General features: G+C 41.8%; 1 non-coding gene across 1 annotated transcript; it reads right to left on the reverse strand.

Moving 5' to 3' along the window:
* On the reverse strand, nucleotides 1-105 carry Trnal-caa. Its single transcript has 2 exons — nucleotides 68-105; nucleotides 1-46 (listed from the first exon to the last, which is right to left on the reverse strand). It is a non-coding gene; the product is annotated as a tRNA-Leu (tRNA).
* Nucleotides 106-11,802: the final 11,697 nt, after the last annotated feature.

The following is an 11,802-nucleotide window of genomic DNA, read 5'->3' on the forward strand; positions in this document are numbered from 1 at the left end:
TGTCAGAAGTGGGATTCGAACCCACGCCTCCATACGGAGACCAGAACCCCCAACGAGGGAAGCTGAGCTTGAGTCTGGCGCCTTAGACCACTCGGCCATCCTGACACACGGGAACAAGCTGCAGATTTTTTCCTGATATAGAAAATACACATTGACGTAGCAACACTGGGATTCGTTGGTTAACCGTGACACAAGATGGCCCCCTGTAGGCTGAAAACGGAAAACCATGTTGCCGACGAAAAAGAAAAGTTTTATCCATGTATAAAACTGGATGTAACTGTTTTGAAGACAAGGCGTCTGTGTCCTCCATGCGTCTCATCCGCCAAGATTTTAAGGAAGGGGAGAAGGAAGGAAAAGAGGGTCCGCAGCCGCAGCCTCTGAGGCTCTGCTGCTTCGGAACTGCACCCTAGAGGCCGGGACACTTCCCGCAGGGCGTCTGGTGGCCCAATGCCACTCCGGGCACAGCACTGAACAGGGTTCAGTATTTGAACCCCGGTGCTTTAACTGGTGTATTTGGGGCTCAGTTCGGGGAGGAGGAATACGGAATTCACATTTTAATTAACTTTGATAGAATTTTTTTTTTTTTACTAGTACAAAGAAGACTTTAAAAAAAAAAAAAAACTTTCTTCAAAGATTAAATCTTTTTCTCTGCACGAAGGGAATAATTTGGGATCAGCATGCCTTATTTTAGATGTCCAGACTCTTGCTTTCACAATCTATTTCTAATGATAAGAAAAAAAAATCCAAGAGTACAGTGAACAAGGAACCTCTATCCAACAGACAGGGTCTGTTTATTTATTTATTTATTTATTTATTTATTATTTTCAAAAGCCATTGCTCTTTGGGAAGGAAGTTATATAGGAAATGAAACCCAACAAGGCATCATTATAATTAATGATTATAATTAATCATTATAATTATTTCCTAATTGCAAAGTCCAGATGAATTGTAGAAAATGGAAATAAGTCAAAGCTGAAAGTTGCCCACAATCTCATCTCTCAGCTATAACCGCTACTAACTTTTGCCATAATTACACTAATTCTTACGAAAACAAGCAAAACGGTTGTGTGTAGGACTCACTTTGTTCATTTGCTTTTCAAAAGTAACAATACAAGCACAGATACGTTCTAAGTCAGTGGTTCTCAACCCCTTAGGCAAACCTTTCTATCTCCAAAAATATTTACAATTCCTAACAGTAGCAAAATTACAGTAATGAAGTAGCAACAAAAACAATTTTATGATTGGGGGTCTCCATTAACATGAGGAACTGTGTTAAAGGATCACAGGATTAGGAAGGTTGAGAACCACTGTTCTAAGCTGTCAAATATTCTTTTGCACAAATTTTAGTAGCTGAAGGTATTCCATGATGTGAGATCTGTCTTCTGAACTCCATGGGCTCCAGGCATAAAGGTATTGCACGTACATACATGTAAAACACTCATACACATAAAAAATGTTTTAATAAAGTTAAAACAAAAGAACACACGCACATCACCATCATCTTTGTGTGAATCTTTTGTGGCGCTTTGAATGAGAACGCCGCCTATAGGCTCAGCTGCTTGAGATGTTTGGAAGGAAGTTTCACAGGCCTGAGCCATTCCCAGCCATTCTCTCTCTCTCTCTCTCTCTCTCTCTCTCTCTCTCTCTCTCTCTCTCTCTCTCTCTCTCTCTCTCTCTCTCTCTCTCTCTCTCTCTCTCTCTCTCTCTGCCTGCTCCCATGCTCCTGGCCACGATGATCATGGCCTCTCTCTAGAATCATAAGCCTCAATAAACGTTTTCTTTTATTAATTGCCCAGGCTATGGTGCTTTGTCACAGCATTAGAAAAGTCACTTTTAATCCCAGCACTCCTGAGGCAGAGACAGGGGGATCTGTGAGTTCGAGGCCAGCCTGGTCTACAGAGCGAGTTCCAGGACAGGTACCAAAGCTACACAGAGAAACTCTGTCTGGGGTGGGGGGGAGTAACTGAGATAGTTTTCAACCACTCATTATTTCTTTGTATTTTTAGCAGGGAAATCACCAGATTAAAGTTAGTTAATACTGACCAACTGCCTGACCAAAAATATAATTTAGATAGTCTAAATTTGACCAAGAGAGGATGCTAGTATTAAACAAGAAAGTTAAAAGAAGTCATACAATAAAGAGAAATCAAAACATTTTAAGAGATGAAACTGGATTTTTAAAAATAGATTTATAAGGTTTAGGCTTTACAATTGGAATGATTTTTATACTTCCTCAGTAAATTGATTTCTAAGCTTTTATTTTTAAAAATCTTGACTTTGTCTTGTTTGTTTGTTTCTCGAGACAGGGTTTCTCTGTGTAGCCCTGGCTGTCCTGGATCTTGCTCTGTAGACCAGGCTGCCCTCAAATTCACAGAGCTCCGCCTGCCTCTGTCTCCTGAGTGCTGGGATTAAAGGCGTGTGCCACCGCCGCCCCGGGCTTATTTTTTAAAATTTTATTCATTCATGTGCGTAAGATGTTTTTCCTGCGTGTATGTGTTGCTGCTGGAGGCCATAATAGGTCAGATCTAGAACCGAAGTTACAGGCAGCTGTGAGGCACCATGTGAGGACCTGGAATCCAACCCCAGGGCCTCTGAAGAGCTCCAGTTGCCCTTAACTAACCACCGAGCCACCTCTCCAGCTCCTAACTACATTTTTATTGAAAGTTCATCTTTCCTCACTAATTTGTAAGACTCACTTCATGAGAAGGAAGCCCTGTGATACAGTTTCTTCTTGTCAAGAGCCCAAGTAGAAATCCTGAACTCTTATTAACAAGAATTTCATCAAGTCCCTTTGGACAGTTGGCGTCCTTCCATCTGGTGGAACTAGGAGCTGTATGATCGACAAGGATTTTGTTAGTCTTTTCTTTTCCCTTCTCCCGCCCTTCCTTTCTATCCCCGTCCCCCCTCCCCATCTTCCCTTCTCTCCTCTCTCATCGTTTTTTAAAATGGAAAGTAGATCTTTTTAACAATATATCCTGATTACAGTTTTCCTTCACCCAAATCCTCCCCACCTCCCCACCCAGCCTTTCTTGCTGTCTCATCAGAAAACTATCAGGCAGCCAAAGGTGGTGGTGGTCCACGCCTTTAGTCCCAGCGCTTGGAAGGCAGAGGAGGGCAGATCTCTGTGAATTCCAGGCCAGCCTGGTCTACAAAGCAAGTTCTAGGAAAAAACAAAACAAAAACAAACAAAAAAAGAAAGAAATTAAACAAACTAGCATAGTACAAAACAGAAAAACAAAAGAAAAAGCACAAGAAACACATACACACACTTACACAGACAGAAATCCCGTGAAAACACACAAAAAAGCCAGACAAAGCATTGTGTCTCTCATCTTATTTTGAGCCAGGGTCTTCCTCTACTAACCTGGAACTTACTATTGGGTCAAGGCTTGATTTCTTTCTGTTCTGCAACCAAAGTCTCATGTGTCTTCAGCAATAGTTTCTTGCTATCTAATTATAGTGGGCTTGAGTGATAGCAATAGTCCGTGTTCCTTGGGGGTGGTCTACAGAGTCCCCCAAACAAACATGTGATTAGGAAGTTATCCCACACCTGGCATTGAAATTGTCACTTAATTACATGTCTTTTGGAGAAAGCATTTTACACTCACACAGGGTATTGTGTCCAAACTTTCTTTAAAATCATGATTCTGTTTTTTGGGTTTTTGTTTTGGTTTTGGTTTTACGAGATGGGGTTTCTCTCTGTATAACAGTCCTGGCTGTCCTGGAACTCAATCTGTAGACCAGACTGGCCTCCAACTTAGAGATCTGCCTGTTTCTGCCTCCCAAGTACTTGGTTTAAAGGTGTAAGCCACCACCTGGCTAAAAATCATGTTTTAATTAGCTTATAAAGTAGCAATTCTCCATAAGGTTTTTCATAAATCCTTAGTTTGGTTTAACCTATTCCAATACTTTCCTCTCCCATCCCCATCTCCAGCAATTCTACATTAATTTTTTTTTAAGATTTATTCTTTTGTCTCTGTGTATGTATCTATGTTGAGTGTATGCCATGCATGTATGAGTGCTCATGGAGGGCAGAAGAGGGCTCGAGTTACAGGGATTTCTAAGCTGATATGGGTGCAGCAAGTGGTCCTAACCATTGAGCCATCTCTCCAGCCCCTAGTCTTACATTTTTATGAAAGCATTTTACAAGAGTGGATTTGAAAAGTCTGGCAGATTACTGGAGGAAGTGGTGGGAACAAAAAAAAAAAAAAAAAAAAAGCAAGCTGACAGGTGACCGCACCAGTTAAAACAAAAAGAGCTGGGACACACTTGTCCTCCCTTAAGGCTGGGGCAGGAGGACCAGGAATTCACTCTCGGTTTGGGCTACACAGGTAGTTCAACACCAGCTTATATATAGTGAGACTTTTTCTCAGAAAACCAAACCAACAAAACCCCAAAGCCTTAATTCTCTTCTCTGTCACAGAATGAATTATGGGGGCTGAACCCAAATTCTTGCACAGGAAAGCAAGACCTCAGCACTGACCCAGCCTGAGACCTGCGACCTTTATAAAGCAGCTTATAAAGTACCTGGTTTTCCCATATTCTGTCCAGAATTTACTTTGGGGTAATATGAGAAGATTAAGATTAAGATAAAGTGAAATTCAAAATGGGATTCAACATGAATTGGTAGTTGTTGAAGTTGGGAGGTGGTGCAGGAGTTTTAGTGTATATATTCTTCATTTGTTACTTAAATACTTTACCAAGAAGGCCCTGAGTTTGATTTCTAGTATCAGATAGATAGATAGATAGATAGATAGATAGATAGATAGCTCTCGCTTTCCTCTATTATTCTCTTCTTGTATATCATAAACCTTGAACTGGATTTAGAGATCACATCCCATAAACATTCTGCATATGCTGTGAATGAAGAACCATGAAGATACCCAACATGGATACCTTCAAATGTCTTCCTACATTTCAAACTTTGAATACAAAATTAACCCCACAAAGGTAGACCCAAATAAATTTACACTTCTCTTAAACACAGAAAAGGAGATGTGACCAGGAGCATCTATTTGGTTTTAATTGTCAGCCTGGCAAAATCTAGAATCACTCAGGAAGAGGGTCTCAATAGGGATTGTTTGGATTGGGTTGGCCGGTGAAGGACTTTTTCTTGTTCATTGTGTGTATGGGGTTTTGCCTGCATGTATGTCTGTGCGCCATGTGTGCCTGGTGCCCAAGGGCACTGGATCCCCTTGAAGCTATGTGGTTATGAGCTGAAGTGAGCATACTGAGTTCTCTCTCCAGCCCTAGTGAGACATTTTCTTGATTGGATTGAGCTGGGAAGATCCAGCCTGGGTGTGGGCAGCACCTTTTTATGGACTATGCCCTGGACTGAGAGAAAAGGAGAGAGCCAGCTGAGCACTGGCGAGCATGCATGTATCTTCTCTTCTCTTGGCTGTGAATGTGACTAGCTGCTTCAAGTTCCTGCTGCCTCGACTACTCTGCTATGATGACCTGAAACTGGGAATTGTGAGCCCAAATAAATTCTTTCTCCCCTAAGTCACTTTTGTCAGAGTTTTTTTTTTTTTTTTTTTTTTTTTTTTTTTAAATCACAGAAACTGTCAGTGAAAGTAAAGCAAGGCAATACTGTCAAAGAAATCTAAGATAACGTAACAACCTATTAGAGTCAATTCCTCAATGACAGTCCCTCCAGTTTGGTTTTTTTCATTTTTTTTTCTCCCAACAGGGACCTCATATAGGAGGAAGTTCTGGGTTAAACAAGGGACAAATGTTTAGTAATTTAATTCAATCACAAAGGTTTAGACCAGGACTTAGCTATGGGTACCAGTCTCAAGGCCTCAAGAGAAAGAACACAATGACCTATGCATTAGCTCAGTGGTGAGCTCCTGCTTTGCATGATTAAGGTTCTAGGTTGACAGAGTACAGCAGTGGGGTACAGGGGTACTGGAAGGATATACAGAAGTGCAGACCTAGCATTTCAGCTTCCACTGGTTACTGTAATGCACACAAAGGCCACTCACAGTGATAGTTCATTTATCCCCAATTCTTTAGTTATATTCTTTTTATCCCTGACCCTTGATTGACTAGCTTTTTCAAGGACAGAAGTTATCTTGTGTTTTCCCAGGAGTCAGTTTCAGCTGCAAAACCCAAAACTGGCTAACTACATATTTGAGTCAGAGTCATTGTCTTTCATGGAAAAAGAGACACCACCATTCTTGGCACACTAGCAGTCATTTAAGCTTTTTATTGGAGTGGGGACAGTGAGGGAAGTAACTTCTCTATATACATCCTTTGGTCTGGACTTGAGATAAATGGTAGTAACAAAGAACTTCATTAGCCTGATAGTTGTTGGTCCTTAAATTCATAGTGCCTTTAAGCAGTTGGAAATTACCATGCATATCCTCTACTCCAAATGTACTTGGTGGGAGGTAGGGGCATGCTTAGTTTCCCTTTATCCTCTGAGCATCTCTTCTAGGCCTCCTTTCCTCTTGGAGTGATGTACCAGGAAAAATGGGAGTGGTCAAAGGCATGTATAGATGATTTCCTGTGGCACTAAAAGAATTAAGAGTTTCTAAACCCTAATATATAATTAACTAGATGCTCCAAGGACCAGAAGCCTAAAGAGCCGTTCTGATCCTCATGTCTGCCATTCGAGCTCATAGTCCGATTCAGTGAATGAAAAGGCACTTACCTTTCTGCAGATTAATAAATCAGAAATAGCTTCAGGTTCATTTAGATTTTTAAAAAATTTTATGTGTTTGAGGGTTTTGCCTGCATGTATGTATGTATGTGCACTGTATCTGTGCCTGGTACCTGTGAAGGTGAGAAAATGGCATCAGATCCCGTGAGACTGGGGTACAGAGAACCAAACCAGTGTCCTCTGCTAGAGTAATAAGTGCTCTTAACTGTTGACTGTCTCTCCTGGCCAGCTGAGGGCCATTTGTTTCCCTTCAACATGGCAGGACTTTGGAAAAGTTTAAAATCGTAAATACTCACGACCTCACAAGAACCAGTGACCAATAACATCACCCCTGACTGTCTGTCTCCTCTTGCTCATCTTCTCACACAAGTGATGACAACCTTTTTGTTCATAAACAACATGGCTGATACTTTTTCACACATTAAATTCTACCTTTAACATTCAAAATCCCCTTTTATAAAAACATTTGTGTGAATGTGCTCTCTCTCTCTCTCTCTCTCTCTCTCTCTCTCTCTCTCTCACACACACACACACACACACACACACACACCATGGTACATGTAGAGGTCAGAGGACAACTTCAGGAGTTCGTTCTTTCCACCTTTCCTTCTACCAACTCAGTTTGTCCAGCTTGGCAGCAGAGACCCTTACCTACCTACCTACTACTGAGTCATCTTGCTAGCCCTAAGCAAATGTTAAATTCAGTATTACTGAGTCTGCATGAGCATGTAGGTTGGCATGCATGCCAATGGTGGAGGTCAGAAGACAACTTTGTGGAATCAATTCTCTCTTCTCTAAGTGGGTTCCAAACTTTGTGGAACTTTATATGTGGGTTTCAGGGATCACATTAAGATTGCCAAGCTTGCTCAGCCAGTCTTTTCCCTGAGGCACCTTGCTGGCCCAAGTCCACATCTATACATGTTTTTTACCCAAATCGGGAACTTTATTAAGCACAAGGCTACTTCTCTGTTCTGCTTCTAACGAAAGTACAGCGAGAAGCTGCAACTACTGTAGCAGGTCTACTGGGCCCATAAGACCCTGTGGGAGACCCCATCTGCCTGGAGATTGCCCCATCACTGGGTGTAGTGGCACTTCCCTGAGTAGGTATGGAACATCCTCTTTGTGGATTTTTCTCCCTAAGGACTAAGTGAAAGGCTGTGCATTTTTGTCTTAGATTCCATCCCATTTCCCAATTGCAGATCTTCTCTAATGGACAGTTCTAAGGCAGGTATTCCAAGCTACCAATCAGCACTTTCTGCAGAGAGCAGTGTGTATATAAAACTATGTGGCAGAAGTTGATGCATGTGGCCATGTTGAATCTCACTTGGATCCTAGCTCTGCTGCTTCCTAGCTGCACACCTTAGATGGATCGTTGATCCTTTCTGTTTATTTACAACATAAGGGCAACTGTATACACTTCATGAAGTCCTGATGAACACTAAGTTACTGTGCAGAAAACTTCAGTCAAGCGCTGCCGTCAGGGTTTCAAACACGTGTATTATTCTAAGCATTCATACATCAGTAGAAGCCAATTCAGCCTTGTGCAAGTACCTGGGTCCTGGTTGGTTGTACTATTTTCCTTAAAATCTAAAAAAAATGAATAAAGAATTGGGGCATTATTCATTTATAAGGACCCATCTACTAATGGAAGCCCAATGTTAGACCAGGAATGAGTATGTATGAATGTGTATGTAACTAGACAATCTAGTATGCCCAGGCCATGTGCAGAAGCAGCTGAGACACGAACTACTCAGACTTCTTTTCTCAACCTCATTTTCTGCAGCACATGGTGACATTACTCACACGCTTGGGCAGGCTATATTCTGTGTTGGGAAGCATGTTCTGAGCCCTCCAATCAGTTCCACTCAGGGCTGCATTATTTCACAGACAATAAAAACATACTCAGGTGGGCACATGGCTTCTGCCTGCAATCCTAGCACCCCAAGGACCAAGGCAGGAAAATCATACCAAGTGAGGTCAGTGTCGGGGTCCTGTCTCAAAAATAAAAATCCACAACAACAGTAGTAACCAGGTAAATACACACAGGCCTGGAAACATTTCCCCAATGAAATCACAGCACCAGACAACACAGGGCTACAAGCCATGGACAGGTACGTTATCTTCTCATCTTTAGAAACATTAACAGGGCACCGAGAAACTAGCTGTGTAAACTACTTGGAAGGAAGCTATTACGTAGGAGGGATTACGGACCCATATTGGAAAATCAATAGCCCCTACTTCACTTTTCACCCAAGACCCAAAAAAGAACAGCAATGTAAACATACATATTTACTTTTATTTTTAAACAGTAGTGGCAGGACATGGTCTAGGACTGGAGTTGTATGAGGGCAATCCTGAGTGCTTGTGAGAAAACTCCAAGAAAACAAGACAAGAGTCTTAGGACCTCAGTTTCTTCAAAAACATGGAATTGTTCTTGGAATGTGTTTTCATACTCCTCCCAGGTGTAGTGGATAGGAATTTAGATTATTCAATACAACTGGATATTGTTATTTGTTTTTATGTCTCTGTGGAAAAATGCTTTTGCCACATGTAGTTTGTCCTTGGGACGTACACTTTACTCAGGTGAGTCTTTTTAACCCTCACAGCATAAAATGTCTCATGCTCTGAACAAAGTTGGCTAATGTATGATACTTTAGCCCACCTCATTATTGGGCTCCATTTTCCCATCTCCAAGCCCCAATTAGAGTGGTAAACACAGTAGGGCATGTATCCAAAAGGAAGCAGGACTAAGAACCATGGCAGGGCTTGTTCAAAGTGGCCTTAGCCTGACTCCGAAAACGGTGGACCGAGTTGCCTGATGGCACTCATAAGGAGACACATTGTACCCTAATCCAAAGGGATCAATGAAGCCCCAGGGTACTGCCTCACCCTTGCAGCAATTGAGTATGATGGCCACCAGTTCAAATACTCCAGGGATATTCTTAGGTGATATGCACATGCCTAGCACCAAGACAGACCTTTCAACAGTATCAAGGGAGCAAACAAAGTCATTGGGAAGTCACTGAGGCAGAGACACTGGTTGAAACATTATGTCACTACATAGGTGGGGTCATTTCTCACCATTAGTGTAAAATAATTATAACCAAAACATAAACTGCATTAATGGGTTTAGTAAAATAACTGGAAATCAAGGTAGAGTTGCTGTTCCATGAAAGAAAAACTAGGAGGAAAGAAATCATTCCAACAGTCCATGGTTCCATCCTGGGTTCTGAGAAGGGAGATGTTGTCCAAAAACTGTGTGTCTTAGTATGTTCTCTATTACTATGATAAAACACTGACCAAAAGCATCTTGGGTAGGAAAGGGTAATTTATTTGGCTTACACTTCCACATTACAGTCTTATCACTGAATGATGTCAAGACAAGGGCTCAGGGCTGAAGGAGTTAGGAACTGAAGGAGAACCACAGAGGACCACTGCTTATTGAATTGCTTTTTTAAACAGTCCAGGACCACTTGACTAGGGGTGGCACTGCCCAGAGCTGGTCCTTCCCCATATCAATTATTAATCAATAAAATCCCCCATCAGACTTGTCTACAGGCCAGTCTGATGGGGGCATTTTCTCAGCTGAGGTTCCTTCTTCCCAGATTTTAGCTAGCTTCTGTTCCACACACCCACACAAATAGTAATCAAAATTATTTTAAAGTTTTATAGTTTTTAAAAAATTCAAACACTTTAATCTCTTTAAAATGTTCTAAATCTCATTAAGTGGATTCCTGTAAAATCAAAATACACACTTTCTTACTCCAGGAGAGTAGAACCAGGGCACAGTCACAAACAAATCAAGTAAAACCAACTCAAATAGTTAGTTAAATAACTGAATGTCCCACATCTGGGACTCATGATCTCCCGGCTCCAAAGGACTCGCATAGCCTCACCTCTCCAGCTCTGCCATATGTAGCACAAACCCATCCGACAGGCCCACGCGAGCTTCACTCCACATCTGCTGCTGTACTTGGTGGCCGTCGTATAGTCCCGCCATCTCCAATATGCCGGGGTCTCCGCTGCAACTGGCCATACCTTCACCAATAGCTTCTCTTGGGCTCTCTTCAGGGACTACGATCCCACTTCAGGAAACCAAACCTCAGCTTCTCTCCATGACCCCTTTAATCTTGTTGTTCATGCAGCCAAACCAAGAACCACATGGGAGATGCTTACACATTACCGAGTTTTGCTACTACCTTGAGATGCAGAATTAGCCTCTTCTGGCCCAGTTTCTGTGTGCTGACCTTGAGGAAAAACTTCCCAGAAGATTTCACCTCAACGTGCTGGCCTTTTGTTAATCAGCTGATCTCCAGCCCCAGCTAACCAGCATCGACTGTCCCAATAAAGCAAAGGTTTCACTTCAGTGGTGCTGGTCTCTTGTTTATTCACAGCCAGTTCTTAAGCCCCAGCTGTCCAGAAATCACACATTCTTAATTCAAAAACATTACACAAATGATCCCAATAGTTTTTGCTTCCCTCTGAAGCTTCACAAGTCTGGTCTCTATCATCTGCATTTCTCTCAACACTCTTATTTTCCAAGCTCCCACAGCACATTATACTTCTAATATGCAATGGCTTTTCCAAACCAAAGTTCCAAACACTTCCATAGTCCTTCCCAAAACAAGGCCAGGTCTATCACAGCAACAGCTCACAAACCTGGTACCAATTTCTGTCTTAGTTTCTCTGTTGCTATGATAAACACTGATCAAAAGCACCTTGGGAGAAAAGGGTTTATTTGGATTACACTTTTACATCACAGTCCATCATTGAGAAAAGTCAGGGCAGGAACCTCGAAAGTGGTTCTCCAAATCCTATCCATATTCTTTATCTACTTCAGTCATGTGTAAAACAAAAACAAAAACAAAAACAAAACAAAACAACAAAAAAAAAGTGAAACACAGGAGGAAGAATCTGGTTTTTATTTCTGGGAAATAGCAATACTTCTCATTACATCTCACAATCTTCAGGGGAAGGAAAAGTATAGTAGAGACCATGAACATCTTGTCTCTCACGGTAAGGGCATGGAAAATGGTAAGGACACTCAACTGTGATGGACAGGAATTGACAAGACAACAAGATCCCTTGTGCCTGGGGTAGCATTACAGCAACAGCACTTGTGGTCTACGTTCACTTCC

The sequence above is a fragment of the Peromyscus leucopus genome, chromosome 5 (genome assembly GCF_004664715.2).
Source record: "Peromyscus leucopus breed LL Stock chromosome 5, UCI_PerLeu_2.1, whole genome shotgun sequence".
NCBI classification, from domain to species: Eukaryota; Metazoa; Chordata; class Mammalia; order Rodentia; family Cricetidae; genus Peromyscus; species Peromyscus leucopus.